Source organism: Macaca mulatta, chromosome 8 (assembly GCF_049350105.2).
Source record: "Macaca mulatta isolate MMU2019108-1 chromosome 8, T2T-MMU8v2.0, whole genome shotgun sequence".
In the NCBI taxonomy this organism is placed as follows: domain Eukaryota; kingdom Metazoa; phylum Chordata; class Mammalia; order Primates; family Cercopithecidae; genus Macaca; species Macaca mulatta.
The window spans coordinates 120,930,804-120,955,323 of record NC_133413.1 but is presented as its reverse complement, the minus strand read 5'-3'; the positions used below and the strand labels follow the sequence as shown (position 1 = coordinate 120,955,323).

The window sequence follows — 24,520 nt, the reverse complement described above, 5'->3', positions numbered from 1 at the left end:
ATTTCAACAATGTTCACAGCGTCTTCACCAGGAGTAGAGTCTATCTCAAAGAAACACTTTCTTTGCTCATTCATAAGAAACAACTTCGCATCCATTTAAGCTTTATAATGACAGTGCAGCAACTCAGTCACATCTTTAGGCTCTACTTCTAATTCTAGTTTCCTTCCTATTTCCAGCACATCTGCAGTTACTTCCCCCACTAAAGTCTTGAACCCCTCAAAGTCATCCTGTTAATGTTGATATATTGACCTCCTCCCATGAATCACAGATATTCTTAATAGTATCTAGACCAGCAAATCCTTGCCAGAAGGTTTTCCACTTACTTTGCTCAGATCGGAGGAGTTACTATTTATGGCAGTGATTGCCTTATGAAAATTATTTCTTAAATATTAAGTCTTGAAACTTGAAATTGTTACTCGATGCATGGTCTGCAGAATAGATATTGTGCTAGCAGACTTGATAATAAGAATAGTTATTTCAAACATAGGCTTCAAATGTTTAGTAACCATGCTGTTAATAGATGTGCTGTCATCCAGGCTCTGTTGTTCCATTTATAGAGCACAGGCAGAGTAGATGTAGCATAATTCTTGAGGGCCCTAAGATTTTCAAAATGGCAAATGACCAGTGGCTTCAACTTGTTGTCACCAGCTGCATTAGTCCCTAACAAAAGAGTCAGCCTGTCTTTTGAAGCTTTGAAGACAGGCATTGACTCTTCACTATCTATGAAAGTCCTAGTGGCATCTTCTTCACATAGAAGACAATTGAAAATGTCTTGAAAATCTGTTGTTGAGTGTAGCCCCCTTCATCAATTATCTTAGCTAGATCTATTGGATAACTTGCTGCCACTTTTACATCTGCAACTGCTGCTTCATGTGGCACTTTTATGCTATGGAGACAACTTTGTTTTTTAAAGCTCATGAACTAACCTCTGCAAGCTTCAAATTTTCTTCTGTATTTTCCTCATGTTTCTCAACCTTCATATAATTAAAGAAAGTTAGGTCTTTGCTCTAGATTAGGCTTTGATTTAAGGAATTTTGTGGCTGGTTTGATCATCTATCCAGATAACTAAAACTTTCTCCATATAAGTAATAAGGCTCATTCTCTTTCTTTATCATTCATGTGTTCACTGGAGTATCACCTTTAATTTCCTTCAGAACTTTTTCTTTGCATTCACAACTCTGTTTTCAGCATGTCTTCCTCACTAAACTCAATCATTTCTAGCTTTTGATCTAAAGTGAGAGATGTACAACTCTTCCTTGCACTTGAAGAGTTAGAGGTCACTGTAAGGTTATTAGTAGGCCTAATTTTAATATTGTTATGTCTCATGGAATAGGAAGGCCCAAGGAGAGACAGAGTGGTCAGCTGGTTGGTGGAGCAGTCAGAACACACACACTATTTATCAATTATTTTACCTTCTTATATGGTGTGGTTGCCTCAAGACAATTACAATAGTAACATCAAGATCACTAATCACAAGTTACCACAACAGATATAATTATAAGAAAAAAGTCTTAAAGATTGCAAGAGTTATCAAAATGTGACACAGTGACTCTAAGTGGACTCATGCTGGTGGAAAAATTGTGCTGATAGACTTACTCAACACGGGGTGCCACAAATCCTCAATTTATTTTAAAAATGCGGTATCTGTGAAGTGCAATAAAGTGAAATACAGTAAAATATGATATGGCTGTATATATGTGCACACATGCACACACACACACACATACATGTATGTCTCGGGTCATTTTCTTTAGATTATGACACTCAGTGAAATTCTAAATGTTGTATTTTTAACATTTATTTGTAATTTACCCACAAAATAACTTTTAAATTTTAATTTCTCCTTTATTTATTCTCTTCTATACTTCAGAAACTAAAATTATCTCTGTTTGATTTTCATTCGTCAGCCATATGTATTTCTTTAAAATTACTTTTATCTTTGTCAAAAAATTTCTTTCCATTCTCAGAAATTTTCATGTCAATAATTTGATTTTCAGATATGTCTACTCTAAAACTCGGTGTGTCTATTTAATTGTTCATTTATCATTTCTATTATTATTAATACTCTAATGAAGTAATGAATTTATTTGCTTATACATGTAATTGTGTATACTGTTTTTTCATGACATAATCCTAGCTTGTGTTTTTACCTTTGTAAAACTTCATCAAGTTTTGATGAAATATGAATCAAATTTCTTGATGTATGAATCATTTGCTGGAGAAAATGTCTTCTGTTTCCTTAGGTATGCTTGCTTCCTGAATGTTTCTTTATTTTTTTTGTTGCTGTTGTTGTTGTTATAATTTTTATACAATATAATCCTCTTATTCATCTTTTAACTTTCTTATGATATCTCTACCTTCTCTTAATCTAAATATATTATACCTAATTTTTTATGAAATCCCTGCCTACTATGCCAGAACTCAGTTTTTCTTTCACTTTAATGATATGGTTTGGTGGGGTGATATTGATTGTTTGGATCTTATTTACTGTTCTTCCTGTTTAGTTGCTCAAATCCTATGCCAGAAAATATGCCCATCATTCCCCTATTAACGCTTAATAACAATATTAATATTGAACACTGAAAATAGGTGAAGCTAGACACAATTGTTATATTCACTTTTATTATCACTCCCAGTGGGTATTCTAGATGCAAAGAACCACTGCAAAGTCTACAACACATGATTCACTGAGGAGGAGGCTTTTCTTATATCTTCTTCCCTGGAAGCAAGCTAAGCATTGAGCCCTTGTTCACCCACACACCCTAGAGAGAGTATAAGTTCATAAGAATCAAAAGATTTCTTTGGATAAAACACAAGAAATTTGATGTTTTCTGCTTAATATACTTACAATTTTATGATTTCATATATTCTTCCCCTTGTACTTTAATGTCTTCCTTACCCTACTATACCAGTAATTTGCAATGTCAAAGAAGAGGGGCCAATATCAGGAGACATCTGTAATTGTTCCATCTGAAAGGAACATGCTATTGACCTCTGATGGGTTGAAGTCACTGACACCGCTAAACATCCTGTAATAAACAGGACAGCCCCCCACAACAAAGAATTATCTGCTTCAAAATATTAATAGTGCTGAGGTTCAGAAAATGTTTTAGATCAGCCTGTTTCTTTTGCTCTAAGTTTCCACTTGATCTTCTTTGTCTTGTATTTTATATACTCTTTGGTTGCTGTCTACCAGAAATTTTGTTATCAAATATTATGCCTAACATTATTCTTTTCTTGGTAATGGCTGGCAACTCTTGTCTTGAAGAACTCTTACTAATGTCAATAGTCACTTTCCCAATATAAGGAAGTAAGTGCAAAGAATATTTGAGATGTAAAATAGATTAACAGAATTATTTTAAGGCATTTTTATAATTCATATTCATTATAAGTTTTCATGGAAAACTAAAAGGATCACACAATGTAATTATCTATTTAACTAGCTAGGAACAATATTTATAGTTAACCCTAAGAATATTTAAGGCCAGTAGTAATTTACATTTTCTACTTTTATTATCGCTCCCATGTATATTCCAGATGCAAGAGGTAAAATGAAAGGACAAAGCACGTATGTATTTAGCATTATTTATGAACTATTAATTTACTGGAAGTGTAAGGATATATAAACCTTACTACCCCCATCTCCAAGATTTCACAATAAACTGGGGAAAATATCAACATGTATAATCTATTCAAAAGGAATATCATATAGATGATATTTAAGGCCATGAGGCTAGATAAAACCTAGGAAAAAAATTAGAGGCTAAAAACCTGTATAGGCTAAAGGACAGAGCTTTGGACTCTCCAACACTTAGAGGTTGGTAAAATGAGAAACATAAACTCTAAACTATAAAAAAAAATTAAAAACTATTTAAACAAGTAAAAAATGTAGGAGAAAATCTAGAGGGGAATGATATCCTAGAAGCTAAATGAATAGCTTGTTTCAAGAAGAGAGAAAACAAGTACTTCAAATATGGCTGACACATCAAACAAGACAAGACTAAGAGATGACCATTCAATGTAACAAAGCATAGGTCTTTTGTGATTTTGTTGAAAACAATTTTAGAGGATGGTGGTCATTAAACCCTGATTATAGTGGATTCAAGACAGAATGGGGAAGGACAGGAATTTGGAGACTATGAGTTTAGAAACTATTTCAGGATGAATGTTTCTAAAAAGAAGGCAAGAAGTGGGTCATTGCTGAAAGGGTACTGAGAACAATAAAGCTTTTTGTTTGTAAGATTGCTTAAATAAAATGCTTACAAACAAACAAAAAGCTTACAAATAAAACTTTTTGTTTGTAAGATTGCTTAAATAAAATGAGAGAAATAATGATCATATACTTTGTGAAATGATCCAATATAGAAGGAATGTTTGATGATGCAACCAAAAGATTGGATAATTGCTAACACTCTCTTCTTTAGTTAGGTATGAATAGGCAACCAGATCTAGTACTCATCTGTAGGTACCGGCTTATCTAGGATTGGGGAAGCCCTATGCGCATACAGGGAAACCAAGTGTATCGTATGATCTTGATTGACATTGAGACCAGTCAGTTGGGTTGTGAGGTTTTCTCCACCAAGTTAGTTGTGCCAGTAAAGGTATACAGAAGGCAGAAAATTGAATATAACAATGATTTTTAATTTGCCTACTGACTTTAAAGAAAAAAGCAAAAGCAAGAGAGCAGCAAAGAAATTGAGAGTTGTTCCAAAAAAAAAAAGTGATTAAGAATGATTATAATGTTAATGATAGCATACTGCAGAGAATGCTAGGCAAAATGAACTTAATTTTAAGTTTCAGAAGAGACATCCTTAGCAAGAGACAGACTCTAACTTCATCTTTCATTATGGACAGTTGAAGAATAAAAACCAGATATTTAAGAAGGCATTTAAAGAGGTAGGTCAGGACAAAACAAGATTTGGAAAATAGAGACCAGACAAATCAAAAAACAAAAATATGAGGGTCTAGAGGTTTACTTTTTTTATAATACCTGTGGCAAGTTTGGAGTATCAAGAAAACCAAGCAAATCCAAACGTCTGTAAAATTGAAAAAATAAAGATTTAACAATGTGCTATGGGAGCAAAAGGCAAAATAAAATTACTTGTGGAGTGGAAGAATCATGGGGAAAAGTAGCTTGAGTTATATCTTAAAGAAAGTATAGAATGATAGCAACAGGCAAATAAAACATTCATTCTCTCTCTCTATCTCTCTCTCTGTCTCCTCTTTCTCTTTTATTATCTGCCAAGCTAAACAGTTGGAGTACAAATTCAAAGATTTTATTGGCAAAGAAAATAACGTAAATATAGAATTACTACCATAAATTAAAATATTCACTTTTGATATCCTACATTTACTTTCCATCATTGTCAGGTGAAAAACAAACTATAATAAATACATATTTCATGTTAAGAATATGCAATTTGACTTATAATTATTAAATGTACTCATTCTATCAGAATAGCTTGATTATGCCTTAAAAACAAACTCAACAATTTCAGTGGCTTAAAACAAACACATTTGTTTTTTCCTCAAGCAATGTCCACTGCAAGTCTAAGCAACTTTCCATGGGCAGCTGGGGGTTGTGTTTCCACATCAACAGTACTTCTGCTTTTATCACAGGAGAAGGAGAGCAGACTGGAGAACTGGATGCCAACTAAATGCTTCCAAATGTAAGTGATACACATTTCTGATTATATCATTACCCACTGGAGGTCAAATGCTTATGTTTAACTTCAAGAAGGTGAGGAAATACAAATATCTTGGGTTCTTTTAAACACAAGAAAACAGGATATTGGTGACTTGTAGATATGCCTGACTAAACATATGTTATGATGTTTCTTTTATTTCTGTCTTTTTATTATGATGGAGATTTATAATAATTCTCTAAATGTCTCAGCAAATTTATTTTGTCTAAATTAATGGCAATATAGTTCAAACATAGGATCTATGTTTGTTTCTTGAATCTATTGTTAACTTTCTTGATAGAACAAAATACACAAGTCAGATATATCTGCACCCCTGTGTTCATGGCAGCACTATTCACAATATCCATGTTATGAATTCAACCTAAATGTTCATCAAGAAATGAATGGAAAAAAAAAAATCATATATATACACAATGGAATACTATTCAGCCTTAAAAAGAAATTCTGTCATTTGAAAAAATATTGATAAGTGAAATAAGACAAACACTGTATGTTTTGGCTTGCCTGTGGCATCTAAAGCTCATGAAAGCAGAGAGTAGAAAGGTGGTTACCAGAGGTTAGGAAGACAGGGATAATGGGAAGATGATAGCTGAAGGGTGAAAATTCTTAGGAGAAATGTTTGATATTTTTTTTCTTTTCTTTTGAGATCAATCCCACACCTTGGTGAATATACCTAATAATTGAGTGTTGAACATTTACATTTCACTGAGAATAAATTTCAAAAATTTGTATCACAAAATTATTAAACATTTGAGGTGAGGCATACGTCATTTATCTTGATTTAACGATTTCACAGTGTATAAAACAATTATAATACTGTTTTTAAATCTATAATTTGTCAATAAAAGTCATACTAACCAAGAAGATACATTTCAAAAATAGTTTAAAATGTGTGAGTTAACTTATTTGAATTCCACATATTCATGTTCTTCAGAAAACTAATCATAATGCATTCTTTTTTTTTTTTTTTTTTTTTTTTGAGACGGAGTCTCGCTCTGCCGCCCAGGCTGGAGTGCAGTGGCGCTATCTCAGCTCACTGCAAGCTCCGCCTCCCGGGTTCACGCCATTCTCCTGCCTCAGCCTCCCGAGTAGCTGGGACTACAGGCGCCCGCCACCTCGCCCGGCTAGTTTTTTGTAGTTTTTAGTAGAGACGGGGTTTCACTGTGTTAGCCAGGATGGTCTCGATCTCCTGACCTCGTGATCCGCCCGTCTCGGCCTCCCAAAGTGCTGGGATTACAGGCTTGAGCCACCGCGCCCGGCCATGCATTCTTAATTTACCAAAAACTAAATACATATTTTGTGATTTGATGATATGATTTTCAATCTAGCAACAAAAACAATTTACATTCCACAGTGAGTGTAAATCCACAGTGAATGTAAATTCACTGTGGAATGTAAGAATTTGGAAACATTTATTTTTTTCTCTTAAGAGCTTTCTGCTCTCAATCTTTCTCAGCTATTATTAGTTTTTTATTGTCAAATTTGTTTAAAAAGTGACAGAAGCACTTTGGGAGGCCCAGGCGGATGGATCACAAGGTCAGGAGATCGAGACCATCCTGGCTAACACGGTGAAACCCGTCTCTACTAAAAATACAAAAAGTTAGCCAGGCAGTGTCGCGGGCACTTGTAGTCTCAGCTGCCGGTGAGGCTGAGGCAGGAGAAACACTTGAACCTGGGAGGCAGAGGCTGTAGTGAGCCAAGATCGCGCCACTGCACTCCAGCCTGGGCAACAGGGAGAGACTCCGCCTCAAACAAACAAACAAACAAACAAAAAAAACACACACACAGAAGTGACAGAGGCATGAGGTAAGAAGGAGCTATGGAATGCAATTATGCTTCTAGTTTTCCTCAGTGTTTCTGAAAGGGCTGATTTAAAAAAAAAAAAAAAAACAGCAACAACAAAAAGACATTTTCTTTGTTACAATAAGCACTAAGAAATGGTAAATTGTATTTTTTCACAGAAGTGCTTTAGTGTACATGTCGTTGGAATAAATCTGTGCAGATTAACTGAAACTTAAGAAGGATTTAAAATGTCCCTTTGTTGTCTAGCACAGTACCCGTGGGTGCTCCATAAGTGGTAGTTGATGATGATGGCACAGAGAGATTGAACATGGGTATTTAATAGCCTTTCATAGTGAAAGTGGATATGACTTTTAAAAATACTCATGTTAGCTACACTGAAAGTGTATGTATCCTCTTTATATTGTGAATAGCAAAGCTAGAAATCAGACTGTGTCTACGTAAGACTAATCATCCAGATATGAAGTGAAAGATGCCATCTTTTCTCCTGCCGTTTAAAGGAATCAGATATTCTAAATGCATTTAGGGGAAACTATACCATGCTGAGATAATTATCCATGTGTTTGCAACTCCTGTCTCTTACAGCTATCAGATTTTTAGTTGTTTGTTTTAGGATTCCATGCAATAAAGTAACAAAACTGCTATTAGTTCATGAGTGTTGGGTTTCACTTTTTTAGAATAAAGTTGACATTAAAAAAAAACAAGATCAAAGAAGATAAAAATGCACATAAGTGATGATGAATACTGTTCAATATATAGTTTTTGTTTCATTTCTGCATAAAATTCTTTACAGCTGTGGATATTGTAGAACTACCAAGGTTTACATGTTTATATGAAAGGAAAAATGGATTGTGTTTAGATGAGCAAAACATTGTAAAATGATCTGCGCAGGTGAGATTGGTTTTGGAAGCTGGTAGAAGAGACAATATACATTTCGCTGAGTGGTATATTAGCAGTCATTTTTTTCTTGACACATACTTAATTATAAAACTTATAATAAATGGAATACCTGAAAAAGAAGGGAAATATTCTTCTGATCATTAACTTTAATCATAATATTTGACATAAGAAATCACTAAAATTTTTAAGTCACTGAATATAAGAATGGTAAATTTTGCTAAATCTGGTTCACAACCTGTAATATTAAATTAATAGCACTAAATAATCATATCTAATATATAAATTTACAATGTTTACTTCAAAATCTCCTGAGCTCAATGTTGGGCATTTGAAAGGTATTATTGTGAGGTTCTTTAATAGTTCACGTGATCGATAATTATAAATTAAATTATGTTTTCCAGTCTCAATAGAGCGATTTTCCAAATGCTGGAGCAGGGTTGAGATGCTTTGTACAAAAATTCTGGCATCTTTCTGATCTGCCTCTGAAAAGAAGATAGTTGACCCTCTCTCTTTGTTTGTAGCTCACTGTTTTCACTAATGTTCACTTTCAGCTTTTATGAAGAGCTGACTAAGAACATGTATTGAAAAATGTCCATGTTGTAAAATGTCTCAGGTAGCTGTGTACCGCTCTGGGTGAACATTTGTTAGAGAAGCTGCTCTTTAAAAATTGTCAACTTGGAGTCAGCAAGTTTGTTTTCAGAAGAATCTTTGACAGGCAGCTTTCAGAACCTTCTAAATTGGACAAATAAATAAATAAGTGAAATAAAAATAAAAATTGAACTTTAGTGTCTAGACAGAAGTTACCACATCAGAAATACATTGGATTGCAGAGCTCAGAAGAGTTAAGAAAAATTTCAGAGTGAACAAGTATCTTCCTGAGAGGAAAGGGATTTACATGTTGAACATTTTAAACAGATTAAGAAACATACCAAAGGCCACCCAGGGAAAATTCACAGTGATTAAAACCTAATATTTACATGGCATTTCTATGTATAAGGCACTGTTCTAAATTCTTTCATAATAAACTAGTTTAATACTCCCATTGACACTATGAGGACTCTTAATATCCTAATTTTAGAGCTGAAGAAACTAAGCCAAACTAAACTAATCTCTCTAAGATTATGTAACTTCCACCAAATCACACAGCTATCAAGATAAAGACTCAACAGCATCAGCGGTTTTGCCCCCAGGGTTTTAGCTCTTAACCATTATATCACAGTTGAAATCTGAACTGATAACCTGGTCTCCACTTTAGGATCTAGATGGCTGTGGATATTATCTGGATATCTGTTTCTAGAATACTAGCATGTGAGTGCAGCTGGAAGTAATTCACTCTCTCCAACTCCCACAGCCCCACCTACTCATCCTGAAAGAGTGTACTTTAGAATAAATTTTATGTCATATTAAGTGTACAGTTGAAACATGAAAGACCCATCTGGGAGATATATCAGACAGAGAATATAAGTAGCCTTGGGAGATAATATTTTAACAAGGATAGTATCTATGGCTGTAAAAACAATAACAACAAAAAGAGTGTTAGTGGCTGGAAAATATATTATGGTTTTCTTCTATCAGAGATTTAGGAGCAGGACTTTGAAGTGAGTAAGCATCAGTATTCATAGACTATTTGGGGAAAAGAGAACTTCCGAAAAGAGATGAGTACTTATTTTAATTTAAAAATAATTCCATAAATCCAACTTTCTGTGGAATCAACACATTTTGATAAATATTTCAATAATTTAGTAATTATGTCATCTATTCCTTTCTTGGAAAATAGATGAAACTGTTTTTTTCCCCTAATGCGTTTGAGTTTTCTTTTTCTTTTCTTTTTTTAATTAATAATGGATTCGGGGTTACATGTGCAGGTTTGTCACATGGGTGTATTGCATAATGCTGGTATTTGAGTTTCTAGTGAATCCATAAGCCAAATAGTGGACATAGAATACAATAGGTAGTTTTTTCAACCCTTGCCTTTCTTCTTCTCTTCCCCATTTAGGGGTACCCAGTATCTATTGTTTCCATCTTTATGCTCATGTATACCCATTTTTTAACTCACAAGTGAGAACCTGCAGTATTTGACTTAGTGTTTCTGCATTAATTTGCTTAAAATTATGTTTTCCAGCTGCACCCATGTTGCTGTGAAGGATATGTGAAGGATATTCCATTATTTTATGGCCGTGTAGCATTCCATAACATGACTGTGGCACATGGTGTGTATGTACCACATTTTAAAAATTGTTGACACACTCTCAGGGTTTGAATGGATACAAGAACCTTACAGGTTCCATTTGAATTTTAGAATAGTTTTTGTTCTCATTATCCGAAAAGATGAGATTGCTAATTTGATAGGTATTGGATTGAATCTGTAGATTGCTTTGGGAAGTATGGTCATTTAACAATATTGATTCTTCTGATTCATGATCATAGAATATTTTTTTCATTTGTTTGTGTCATCTATGATTTCTTTCAGCAGTGTTTTGTACATATTCTTGTAGAGATCCTTCACCTCCTTAGTTGAATGCATTCCTAGGTATTTTATTTTTTGTGTGGATAGTGTCAGTGTTATTGAATTCTTCATTTGGTTATCAGCTTGAATATTGTAGATGTATATAAATGTTACTGACTTTGTATATTGATATTGCATCCTGAAGTTTTATTGGATTCATTTATCAGATGTAGGTGTCTCTTAATTCTTAGGAGTTTTTCGGTAGAGGATTATGTCATCAGAGGACAGAGGTAGTTTTACTTCCTCTTTTCTAATTTGAAAGTCTTTAATTTCTTTTTTTTTTTTTTTTTGCCTATTTGCTCTGGCAAGGATTTCTAGTACTATGTTGCATGGGAGTGGTGAGAGTCAACATCTTTGTCTTGTTCCAGTTCTTAAGGGAAATGCTTTCAACTTTTGCCTCTTCAGTATGACGGCTGTATATTTGTCATAAATGGCTTATTATTTTGAGTTCCTTTGATGCCTAGTTTGGTGAGTTTTTTTGTTTTTTTTAATCATGAAGGGATGTTAGATTTTATCAAATGCTTCTTTGCATCTATTGAAATGATCACATGGTTTTTGTTTTGAATTCTATTCATGTGGTAAATCACATTTATTGATTTGCATATTTTGAAGCATCATTACATTCCAGAAACACTCGCATAAATGAGATGAAAAGATAAATTATCTTTTTCTTTTTTCTTTTTTTCTTTTCAGACTGGTTCTTGCTCTCTCACCCAGTCTAGAGTGCAGTGGCACAATCACAACTCAGTTTGGTCACAACCTCCTGGGCCCAACTGATACTCCCACTTTAGCCTTCTGAGTAGCTGAGACTAAAGGAATGTGCCACCATGATTGGCTATATATATGTAGCCAGAGTTGATTTGTTGTATTTTGTTGAGGATTTTTGCATCTGTGCTCATCAGAGATACTGGCCTGTAGTTTCCTTTTTTTGCTGTGTTCTTACCAGAGTTTGGTATCGGGTTAATACTTGTTTCATAGAATGAGTTAAACAGGAATCCCTCCTTTTAAATTTTTTGGAACAGTTTTAGTAAGATTGGCACCAAGTCTGTTTTTTTTTTTTTTTTTAACACCTGTTAGAATTCAACTTATTTTTTGTTACTGTTCCAGTTTCATAATTCATGATTCATAATTGGGCTGTTGAGGATTTCAACTTTTTTTCTGCTTCAGTCTTGGAAAGCTGTGTGTTTTCAGTAATTTATCAATTTATTCTAGATTTTCTAGTGTGCACAAATAGAGATGTTCATAATAGCCTCTGAGGATATTTTTTATCAATTGTAATGTTACCGTTGTCATTTTTGATCTGCTTTTTGAATATTCTTTCTTTTATTCTCTGTTAATTTAGCTTGTGATCTATTTATTTTGTTTATCCTAGAAAAGAACCAACTTTTTGTTTCACTGATCCTTCGCATGGTTTTGGGGGATCTATTTCATTTAGTTCTGCTCTCATATTTGTTATTTATTTTCTTTTGTTAGCTTTGAGTTTGGCTTGTTCTTGATTTTCTAATTTCTTTAAGTGAAACATTAGATTGTGAAATCTTGCCATTATTTTGACGTAGGCATTTAGTACTATAAGCTTTCCTCTTACTGTATCCCATGGGATGTGGTATGTTGTATCTGTTGTATCTCTATTTTCATTTGTTTTAAAAACTATTTGATTCCTACCTCAGTTTAATTATTTACCCAAAAGTCACACAGGAGCAAATTGTTTAGTTTCTATATACTTGTGTAGTTTGGAGAGTTCCTCTTGGCATTGATTTCTAGTTTCATTCCACTGTGGTCTGAGAATATATGCTTGATATGGATTTGATTTTTAAAAATTTATTGAGACTTGCTTTATGACCAAGCATGTACTCAATTTTAGAGAATATTCCCTGTGCAGATAAGAAAAAAATGTATATTCTGTGGTTGTTGGGTGAAGTATGCTGTAGATGTCTATCAGCTTCATTTGATAAAGAGTCCAATTTAAGTTTAGAGTTTCTTTGTTAGTTTGGTGCCTCAATTATTTGTCTTAGTGCTGTCAGTGGGGTTTTGAAGTCCTCCACTATTATTGTATGTCTGTCTATCTATTTTCTGAGGGCCAGTAGTATTTGTTTTATACATATGGGTGATTCAACTTTGCGTGCATATGTATTTAGGATAGCTAAACCTTTGTGTTAAATTGAATCCTTTGCCACTATATAATGTTCTTCTTTGTCTTTTTTTTTTTTTTTTTTACTATTTTTTATTTAAATTCTGTCTTATTTCATACAAGAATAGCAACATATGCTGTTTCTTGTATTCTATTTACGTGATAGGTCATTCGCCATACCTTTACTTTTAGCCTATGAATTTCATTACATATGAATCTCTTGAAGACAACCAAATGTTGAGTCTTGTTTTTTGCCAATTTGCCACGCTTTGTCTAAGTAGATCATTTAGGTTAGGTGATTTATGTTCACAGCTAATATTGATATGTGAAGTTTTGTCCTTGTTATAATGATGTTAGCGAGTGGATTTGTGTAATTGCTTTACAGTGTCTGTGAGCTTTGTACTTACATGTGCTTTTATGGTAACAAGTATCTTTTTTTTCATTTCTGGTAGCAAGTATTTTATTATGGTAGCAAGTATCCTTCTTTCATGTTTAGAATTCCTTTGAGTATTTGTTGTAGTTTCAGTCTGGTGGTGACTAATTCCCTTAGTGTTTGCATGTTCATACTAACCTTGGATATACTGATGACTTTAACTCTTCAGTGTGGTCATCTTGTATATTATATTGCAGGTGTTCTCTGTACTTCCTGTATCTGGATGTTGATCTCTCTATCAGGATTAGAAACATTTAACTAAATTATTACCTCAAACATATTTTCCAACTTGTTTGCTTTATCTTCTTTTCTCCCAGGAATGGCAATACAACGTAAGTTTTATTGCTTTATATAATCCCATATTTCTCGAAGATTTTGTTTAGTTTTTAGAATTATTTTTTCTTTATGACTGGGTTAATGTAAAAGATAAATCTACAGTCCTGAAATAAATTCTGCTTTATCTAGTCTATTGTTAAAGCATCCAATTGTATTTTGAAATGCCTTTAGTGAATTTTTCAATTCCTGAAATATGATTTATTGTTTCTTTTTTAAATATAGCTATCTCAGCTTTCATTTCCTAAATTCGTTTTCTTTTTGTGTGTGTGTGTATTGGATTTCCACTTGCTCATGGATCTTGTTGAGTTTCCTTGCTATTTTTTGAATTCCTTGTCACTTCAAATTTTTTGGTTTGGTTAGGATCTACTGCTAGAAAGATGATGAGATCCTTTGGAGGTGTCAAGACACTCTAACTTTTAGCACCAACACAGTTCTTGTGCTGATTCATTGTCTTCTGAGCAGGCTGTCACTTCTTATTTTTGAACTTACTATCATTTGAATAGGACATTTACTTTTTTAAAATTCTTGCTTAAAATTCTTGCTTCCTTTGGGGGTATGATTGTGGTGTACGTTGCATATGATCATTTGGCTTTATTTCTGGGTGCTTTCAGTGGGTTGAGATCTGTATGGGTTTCTTGGTTGTTGATAGCTTCTGTGCAATGGCTTTCTCAGAGGCTGCTTGTTGTAATGATGGTTTGGATGTATGAGCCAATATTATCACCTGTAGGGCTGAGGGTGGGGAGGTCTCAGGAAGCTTATCTTTTAGACTAGCACTAAGTCTTTCTGATAGCAAGTTTTTATTTGGTGGTATAGTTCAGACTGCCACACTGTAGGTGGCCCTTAGAGTAAAATCCAGTTCCAGCTCAGGTAGGCTGATGTTGAATGGAGGCTCTCACTCTGATAGGGGTGCAGGAATGTGGGGATACAGGAATAAGAGGAATGAGGGAGACTGTGTTAGGATGAACTTAGGTCTTGCAGGAAGGGGCTTGATGGAGTAATAGCTATTCACTGTGAACTGGCAGGAATGCAATCCACTTCCCTATTGTGCCCCTGCTGCAGGGCTTACAACCAAAGTTCATAGAGAATTCATTCTTTGGTTTCCAATCACAGTGTGCTTATGGGCTGAAGACATAACTCTCTGAGGGCCAGCACCAAAATGTTCTTGGGGCAAAGCCTCTTCCCCAGTCCAAGGCAGCCAACCTTTTGACATGTCTGTCCTCCATTGCTGGGACACTGTCGCTCTGTGTAGGGAAGAGAAGTTGGACCCTGCCCTCCATGTAAGTTCAAGTGGCAAAGGCTCACTTTCAGTGGAAGTGGAGGTGTCACAAAAAATAAAAAGATAAAATAAATAAATAAATAACATAAAAAAATGCTTTCTCTTCACTCAGAGAACATGCTGGCCTTTAGCAGGAAGAAGCACTGCTGTGTCCATAGCAATGTATGGGGTGTGTGAGATGACACCCTCTCTATGTCTATGCCAGGGTATCACTGTTGTTTTCTTCAGAGATTGCCACCATATCTGTGTTTTCTTCATCCCAGTGGGGCTCTGATGGGCTGCAGAACTATACTTCCTCCCTTATGGGTAGCTCACACCCTGGGGAACAACCAGTCCCTTGTACTTGCCATGTCAGAGTGGGTTTGGGGTACGTTTCTGAGGGATCTGATGGTATGGTGACTAAAGGGCAGAGAAATCCCAGGCAGAACATTGTCTCGCAATAGGTGCTTAACCGGGTTGGTGTCTGCCATCCCAGTTCGGGTCTCAGAGGAGTGCAGGCATGCCTCCACTTGCTGGCCACCCAGATCTCTGTCCCTGAGAACTTCTCAAATCACATACCACCAGTGTTTCCCTGGTTCACAAGAGCAGAGAGACTCCACAACTTTTTGACAGTAAGAAGATCGTCAAAGTGGAGAGGGGAAGCAAAGAAGCACTTCCACCTACCCTTTCTGTGGGGCTCCAAGTTCCTCAGGAGTAGGTCTCTGCCAGGGTCTCGCTGTTTCTAGTTGAGTTTTCTATGGTAAATTCATTTTAGAGTGGGATTTGTACTCTGCCTTATTTTTATTTTTAATTATGTTCTGTATTATACAACATTTTTATTCAAGTCGGGTTATTATTTAGCATGGTGACTAATTTGAAAATTGTTCTATATTTTCTTAGTGGCAACAAATGTTCTTTGTATTTCTACAGTTGGAGTCAGACATGTGGACAGTGGTGTTGAAATCTCAATATCTAACTGTTTATTCAATGAAAGCAAAGAATGGAGCTTGGCTGGGACAGGATTACTTCTTTCTTCCTTTTCTGTTGAATAGTTCCAAGAGTAAGTTAACAGAATTTTTGTCTAAGTAATTCCCATGGCTCATACCACTTTGTTCGTCTCAAGCTTTAGGCTAGAAATGAGGTCAGGTTTGTAATCTCTTAATTCTGATCCAAGAAAAACTTCAAGGCTACGATTGGGATAAGACTGCAAAAGCATTTTCTCTCTCTCTCTTTTTCATTAGAAGACTCAGAGTAAAGGGTATAATATTAGGTCTGCCTCTGGATGCAACAGGGCATTATAGAAATTTCCATTTGAATTATATTTGCTTAATTCTTTCTCCGTATTAGCTTTTTTTTTTTTTTTTTTGGTCAATGAGAAATTAAAAGATGACTCTCCTCTTTTATTCACTCTGCATCTTCCTTGGACTCAGGATTTTTTAATTCCTTTTAAATTCTACACATACATTCAAACTAGCTTATTAACTTTCTCAAATCATAGCTGAGAGCAAGAGGCAAGTTGAAAAGGCGCAGGCACCCTGCGAAGCAGAACTAAAGTCAGGAAGCATTAGAAGGACATAGTAAAATTGATATGCTTTAATTAATGAAAATCTGCGACACTGAGAATATATTATGCTTAATGGCTTACTGTTTAACAAGCAAACATTGTGACTAATACATTTTATTAACAGATAACTTTTTTCATCCAAAATACTAAGTGTACCCTCAATAGTACAACTTAGTTTTGGACATTTCTTAAGGCAGAACACATGTTGCTAGCTAAATATGGACTAAAGGAACTGTAGCTCTATACCCTTTCTAGTGTTAGTCTGTTATTTGTGCACATATCTTGCTCTGCTTTAACTTGGTTGTGTGGACCTAAAAGTGAGGATGATATACTGTAATTTTCATGCCTTTTGGACATGGTTTAAAAAATGCTGGACATTAAGTGTTTGAAAGTCATGTTGCCTGTGCCACTTTATAGTATGATATATTCTACTATATATATCTTACTATGATTACAGTGAAAGGAGATTGTTCAAATAAAATTACTCATGGTTAAGGCTGAAATGGATGATTTAAATAATTGTTCTAATTCACTTTAGGCAAGTGTTTTATTTTGATACCTTTTAAAAGAAAAAACGAAACATATTTACAATGTGCAGATAGAATGGAGCAAATTTATAATGTGAGTGTTTGGAAGCCTTTACGAATCAGATATCTATAACAGTAATATTTATGTCAATATGAAATAAGTGTTGATTTATTAATACAATCATTGTTTATCAAGTGCCTGCTATGTACCTGTCATTGTGCAAAAATGGGAATAAAAAGTGAGAACTGATATAGAACCTGCCTTTATTGAGGTTGAAATATAGCAAATTAGGTTGGGCGAAAAGAAACAATTTAAAAGGAATGATATTGGCGCTGCTCATGAAGGTAAAAAGCACTGATGCATAAGATGACACCACCTAGGGCAAGCTACTTGAAGAAGGAAGTAATGAGAAGAGACTGAACAATGACATGATACTGCCAAGTGTGTCTGATACCTACATCTCATTCATACAAGGAAGCTTAGATCTACACAATCCTCCTCACCCATCTATACTGAACACTATTTTACCAATTTAAAATAATCCTATCACCTGTTATGCTAATATTCAAATTCTTCTCGGAGATTTTAAAAGAAATGAAAAGTAAGTGCTAAGTTGTCAAGTGTGAAAGATTGACTTTCTGATTAAAATTCTTTAAATACTAATTGTTCTATTATCATAGATAAGTACTAATTCGTACACACCTAAATCACACAGTTCATATTTAATTACTTCAAATTATCACACAGAAAATATTTTGATAACTATTTTAAACTCTTCAACCACCCAGAACTGATATGACCCCTGAAAATCAATGCCCATTTGTTTTCATTTGTTTCCTACTGCAATGGTGAGTTCCCAGCACGCTGAGCCTGGCAATTTTTCAGGGACAATCTAAGAAATTATCTGGATTAGTTATCATCAGCACATAGAAAACATTCACAGTTATGTTATCCAGACCACATTCTACAAACCCACACAAGTTAGAGCAAATTTTCTTACATAGATTCTATATCTTCTAGCTATATCTTCTTCAACAGAATTGAAGCTAAAATGTAAGAACACAGAAAATTTGGGAATAAAAGGTGGAAAACATATATTAAAAACATGAACAAAAGGAAAGCTAACATTTTTACAAATTACACTGAATGAACATTAAGCATTTTTAAAAGTCCTAGAGATATTCTTTGGAACAACTAGAAGTTATGAGAAACTCTTTTGTTTTATAATAACTAGATCCTAAAACTACAGATTTTTTAAATGCATTTGCTCGTTTCAAAATATGTAGAAGCTATCTCCATGAATCCTTGCAACACCAGTGAAAAAACAAAGAAAGAGGCACACAAATAAGTGAGAACTCAGCCTGAAGCTGAAGGTAGATGAAAACTAGGGTACCCAAAAAGTTGTCCAGGAGACAGAAAGCACAGGGAGTCAGGAGGCCAATTATGAGGGTCTTTTTCATTGGAAGAGAAACAAAGAAGGAAAGACAAATCTGACAACATTTAATTTGATCTAACATTTAGATGTACATATCCACAATGATGGTGACATGCATAACAGTTTTACTGCTTTAAAAAATTCACTACACTTCACCAATTCAACTCTCTTCCCATCCTGTCGAACTCCTGAAAACCAACGACTTTCTTATCATCATTATGGGTTTGCCTTTTCCAAAATGTGATAAGATTAGAATCACATGTGTAGCTTTTACAGACAAGCTTCTTTCACTTAGCAAAGTGCATGTAAGTTTCCTTTATGTCTTGCTGTGGCTCAATACATTCTTTCTTTTAATAATTTAATAATATTCCATTTTATGGATATGCCACAGTTTATCGAATCACCTATTGAAGGAATGTGATCAATGGATACAAAACAATCTTGATCAAAATCTCAGGAAACTATTTATAGATACTGAAAAACTGATTATAAAGTTAATATGGAAGGGGGAAAAACCTAGAAAAACAAACACAATGCTGAATAAAAACAACATCTGAGGACTTACATTAATAACTAGTATAAAACTACAGCAATCAAAACAGGATAGTATTGGCAAAAGAATAAATTTATAGATTGATGGAACTGAATACAGAGTCAAATAATACAATTGGGCTTTCCCACACAAAAATAGAACCTAGACAGAGACTTTGCGACATTAAAAAACACTTAAAATGAATCTAAGACTTACATATAAAATACAAAACTATAAATTTCTAGAATAAAACAAACTTAGCAGAAAAATTATGTGACCTTGAGTTTGGTGATGAGTTTTAGATACAACCTTAAAGGCATAGCACCTAAAAAAAAAAAAAAAAAAAAAAAAAAAAAATTTTTGATGAATTAGATTTTATTAAAAGTAAAATCCTCTTTATGAAAGTCACTGTGGAGAGAATGAAAGACAAACCATAGACTGGAAGAAAATATCAGTGAAAACACACATCTGAACAAAGGACTTGTATACAACATACATGCAGATCTCTTAAACTCAACAATAAGAAAATAAGCAACCCAGTTAAAGGATGGGCAAAATATTTAACAGACTTGAAAGAAAATATACAGATAGCAATTAAACATATAGAAATATATTCTATACACCTTGTCATTAGGATATTGCAAATTTAAATAACGATGCTACTACACACCTACTAGCATTGCTAATGTCAATTGAAAAAGAGAAAATATCAATTGATACGAAGGACGTTGAGTAACAGAAATATCTATTGAGTGCTGGTAAGAATATAAGATGCTACACCACTTTACAAGACAATTTGGTAGCTTCTTAAGAAGCTAAACATGGTCTTACCCTATGATTCAGCAGTAACTATGTTCTTGGGTGATCCTCAACTGACTTGAAAAAGTGCATTCTCACAAACATTTGCTCATAAAATATTCATAGCAGTTTTTTATTTGAATCAGAAATAGGTAATTCAGTTAAATCTGGTTCCAGTCACTGAGTAGGAATAGTTCAAATGTATAGCTTTTATTTTAATTTGCTCATTTCAATTTGTTGCCGGTTTGGAACCTGGGTTGTAAGGGTGATGAGGTCATTATAGTTTTATTTTAGAGAAGTCAGTCATCAAGTGAGTATACCTAATCGATTGTTATATATTTACATGTTTAAATCAGGAGAAACATCTGAATTGCTAGTAAATATTTGAGCTTGAAATCAAACCAACTTGGTTTCTTGGTATTGTGTATATACCAGACTTGTTTGACTTGGACTATTCATGCAGCCTGTAATTAGCTGAAAAAAATATGTTAGACACATCAGGTTAGGTAGAGTTGACTTCAATGAATCAGAGCTGCCAATTCTGACAAAAATAAATGCCTCTATAAAGAAATATTGTGCTTACAACTACAAAACTAAAGTGGAGAAATTAGCAAATTATTTTTAAAATAAAAATGCCTCTACCTCCTGGACTCAAATAATCTTACCACTTCAGCCTCCCCAGTAGCTGGGATTACAGGTACATTCCACCATGGCTGGCTAATTTTTATTTTTTATTTTTTGTAGAAATGGGAGTCTTGTTATGTTGCCCAAGCTAGTCTCAAACTCCTAACCTCAAACAGTGCACCCACCTTGGCATCCGAAAGTGCTGGAATTACAGGCATGAGCCACTGTGCCCAGCTGTGTTATTTGTTTTTAGCTTGTTGATTTGTTTAAGCTCCTTATACATTCTAGATATTAGATCTTTGTTGGATAAACAGTTTGTGGAAATCTCCCATTCTGTAGGTTATCTGTTTACGCCATTGATGGTTTCTTTTGCTATGCAGGGGTAATTTTAATGGAATGTGACACATATTCTATGAATATATGTAGGGAACTTTTTATGGAAGATGACACATTGGCATAGATGTTGTAAGTTCCTTCCTCTCTCTTTCTCTCTCTCGGGAATGCCAATGTGTCATAGGTTTGGTCTTTTTACATAATCCCATGTTTCTTAGAGGTTTTGCTCATTCTTTATTCTTTATTTTTAATCTTTATTTTTATCTTACCAATTTGATTGGAAGAACAAGTCTTCAAGCTCTAAGATTTTTTCCTCAGCTTGTTCTAGTCTGCTGTTAGTACTTCTGATTGTATTCTGAAATTCTTATAGTGAAATTTTCAGTTTCAAAACTTCACTTTGGATCCTTCTTAAAATGGCTATGTTGTTTTTCAGCTTTTGGGTAGTTTTACTGGATTTCTTGGATTGGGTTTCAACTTGCTCTTCAATCTTGAGCTTCTTTGCCATCCAAGTTCTGAATTCTATGTCTGTCTTTCAATCATTTCAATTTAGTTAAGAACAATTGCTGGGAAGCTAGTGGACTCTTCTGGAGGTAAGGAGACATTGGCTTTTTGAATTGCCAGAGTTCTTGCGTTGATTCTTTCTCATCCAAGAGGGGTGGCATTCCTTTAACTGTGGTGGGAGTTGAGTATAGTCAATTGGCTTCATTTCTGGGTGCTTTTAGAGGGCCAAGGCTCTGTGTAGGATCTTGATGTTGTGGCTGGATTCTTGCACTGGTTTCCACAGTGGTGTATATTGGCAAAATATTTTTGATATTTTGATCCATTTTCCTTGGCCTCTAATAATATGAAATTTTATAGTGGAAAACAAAAAACAAATAGGGCTTTGAACTCCTAATTACGTTCTCTTTTCATAGAGCCCACTGATTCTCAATTCCTTTAAAGCACATACAATTTTCTCTATGTAACTTCAGACTCTGAATTTTGTGTAATTTTCCAAATAATGATAAAGAGTCCATTGCCCATTTTTAGCAGATGATTTCGTATAACACTCAAAGTATGAATTCATGGTTCAGAATTACCCTGAGTCTTCAAGACAGCATCACACGAGACACAACTCTATTCCTGTGGCTCCAAGGAAGTAATAACTTTGAATGTAAATAATGTTGGGAAGATATTTGTATTAACACAGGTGCTGTAGATGTTTTATATGAAATATTTTTTTCAAGTAAGTTTAAAATAACAGCCAAAGCAAAAACATTCTTTAAAATTGTTTGAAATATCTTTGGAATGCAACTAATATCAATAAAATTATAACTAATCAAAAGAAATATATGGAGAGTGGTTAGATCTAGTTACTAATTTATCAATGCATTTAAACATGCATTTATATTCCTGGGTCCCTATGAGGTGCAATGGGGACCCAGAGACAAATTGAATAGTCATTGTCCTCAAGAAATTTGAAGTCTATGGACAGAAGACAAAAATGAAATTTTAATGAACTGTAATAAATGCTATCATTATGTAAATGTTACTAGGGTACAAGGAAGAATCTATCATTCTGACGTGTGTGAGTGAGTGTATTTGTGTGTGTTCATTGCTTGAGGAGTTAGGAGCACAGTGGGATTTTTCACTGAAGGTTTTCCAAAAGAAGTTTAAGCTGAGATGTGGGGATGACATTAGAGATAACCAAGGAAGGATCACTGGAAAGATATTGCAGGCAAAAGAATGAAAATTGTAAGGATTGGGGGCAGCAGAGAATATGAAACCATCCAGTAATTGCAGGTGTTTTCTAGTGCTAAATAAACCTAGTAAAATCATCCAGTGGTCAGTACGTCCTGAAGTTACAGGTTAAATCTACAATAACTGGAGGATAAAAGACTTAATATGAAAACCTATTTATTTGGCCATCCTACTGGGTCACACATTCCAGAATCAAATGTAACAAAGATGTCTTTATGCATAGTATAAAGAATGAAATAAAGTATAACAAGTATTTTGTTAAAAACTTGAGTGGAATTTTGTTAATTCCACTCAAATGCAGATGATCATAGTATTGAATTATTAGTTTTGGGGGTTTTGTTTTGTTTTTGAGATAGAGTCTCACTCCAGTCACCCAGGCCTGAGTTCAGTGGTGTTATCACCACACACGGCACACCTTGACTTCCTGAGCTCAAGTGATTCTCCCACCCTTCAGCCTCCCAAGTACCTGGGACTACAGGCACTTGCCACCATGCCCGGCTAATTTTTGTATTTTTTGTGGAGAAGGAGTTTTGCCATGTTGCCTAGGCTGGTCTCAAAGTCCTAGGCTCGAGTCATCTGCCTACCTCCACCTCCCAATGTGCTAGAATTACAGGCGTGAACTACAAGGCCCAGACTTGAATACCAGGTTTTTGTTTTAAGGTAACTTTTAAGAAGATTGTGTTGACTCAAAGGGCAAAGTGTATACAATGGAATAAAAGGAAAACTTTTTCCATATATATATGTGTCTGTGTGTGTGTGTGTATATATATATATATATGAATATATACAACTTTCCTGTTTCATATACATATAGAGATACATAAACACACACACACACAGACACATACACAAAGAGAGAGAGGGAAATTTCTCGTAATTTAAAAATAGCACTGACAATGAAACATGTAAAAACCATTATACAATTATAAAATTAGTATGGATATTCAAAGATAATATTTATTCCAAATAAAATGGTAAAGCTTTTATAGTCATTGAAATAACAGTAGCTTAACAGGTTTCTGGAAGGAAGTACTTAAATTAGGAGCACCTAACTAGTAGCAGCTATGATGTATTTTGGTACTCCAGAATCTGTGATGGGGAGTTCATAGTTTTAGACAACGAGGTAGATGTAAGGCATACTGCTTTGGGATTTACATTTATGATTTTTAATAATCTAAGAAAGCAGAAAGGAGAAGAAAAAAAAAAACAGAAAAAATCTAAATAAATTTAATTGTTACATTTTCCAAAGCAGTTGGTAAAATTGTTTGGAGTCCAATACATGTAGTATGATTTGTTTTATCAGCTAACCCTGTAAGATACATTCTCTTAACATGGAAGACATTTACAATGTCAATTGTCATTTATTCAGCAGGGGTCAAAAAGCTAACTCCTCAGCCATGTTCAAAACAGTCTTGAACAATTGCTGAAACTGCCCTTCCCACAATGCTAAGTAGCACCCCTGTCTTTTTGAAACATGGAGTGAATATAACACTTATGACCTCTCACCTCACAATGTCTTGATTGGCAAATTGAGTGAAGGTATTAATCTTGTTCAGCTTAGATATAGGGCTGACTTTGGGGCCAGCTTGGAAAGAGGACACAATTATTTTTTACTCTTCCATGTAGGAAGCTCTCAGATTGCCAAGGCCCATGGTTGTGCAATTGTGAAATGGACTGGGTATGTAAATCTGTCTAAAACCTTAAGACTGAGGTTTTAGCAAGTACTTTTACTAATACACCTAAGTTATATCCTTATTCCTACTTTATCAATAATAAGGCATACATTTCAATCTTTACTTGCTAACTCCACTGATTTGAAGATGGATACAGTTGTGAGGAAAGGCATGATATTTATTTGATCATAAAACTTCCAAAGATAAATAAAAATTCTTTCCGGGAGTAT

At 34.4% G+C, this 24,520-nt stretch overlaps 1 long non-coding RNA gene across 10 annotated transcripts in view; it reads left to right on the top strand.

Annotated features, from left to right (window-relative positions):
* The first annotated feature begins 2,269 nt into the window (after positions 1 to 2,269).
* Positions 2,270 to 24,520, top strand: part of LOC106999905 (uncharacterized) — a 94,044-nt gene continuing 71,793 nt past the window's right edge. For all 10 annotated transcript variants that reach the window (XR_013396949.1, XR_013396948.1, XR_013396943.1 and 7 more), the window contains exon 1: positions 2,270 to 5,669. This is a non-coding gene — a long non-coding RNA (uncharacterized LOC106999905). The remainder of the gene's footprint in view (positions 5,670 to 24,520) is intronic.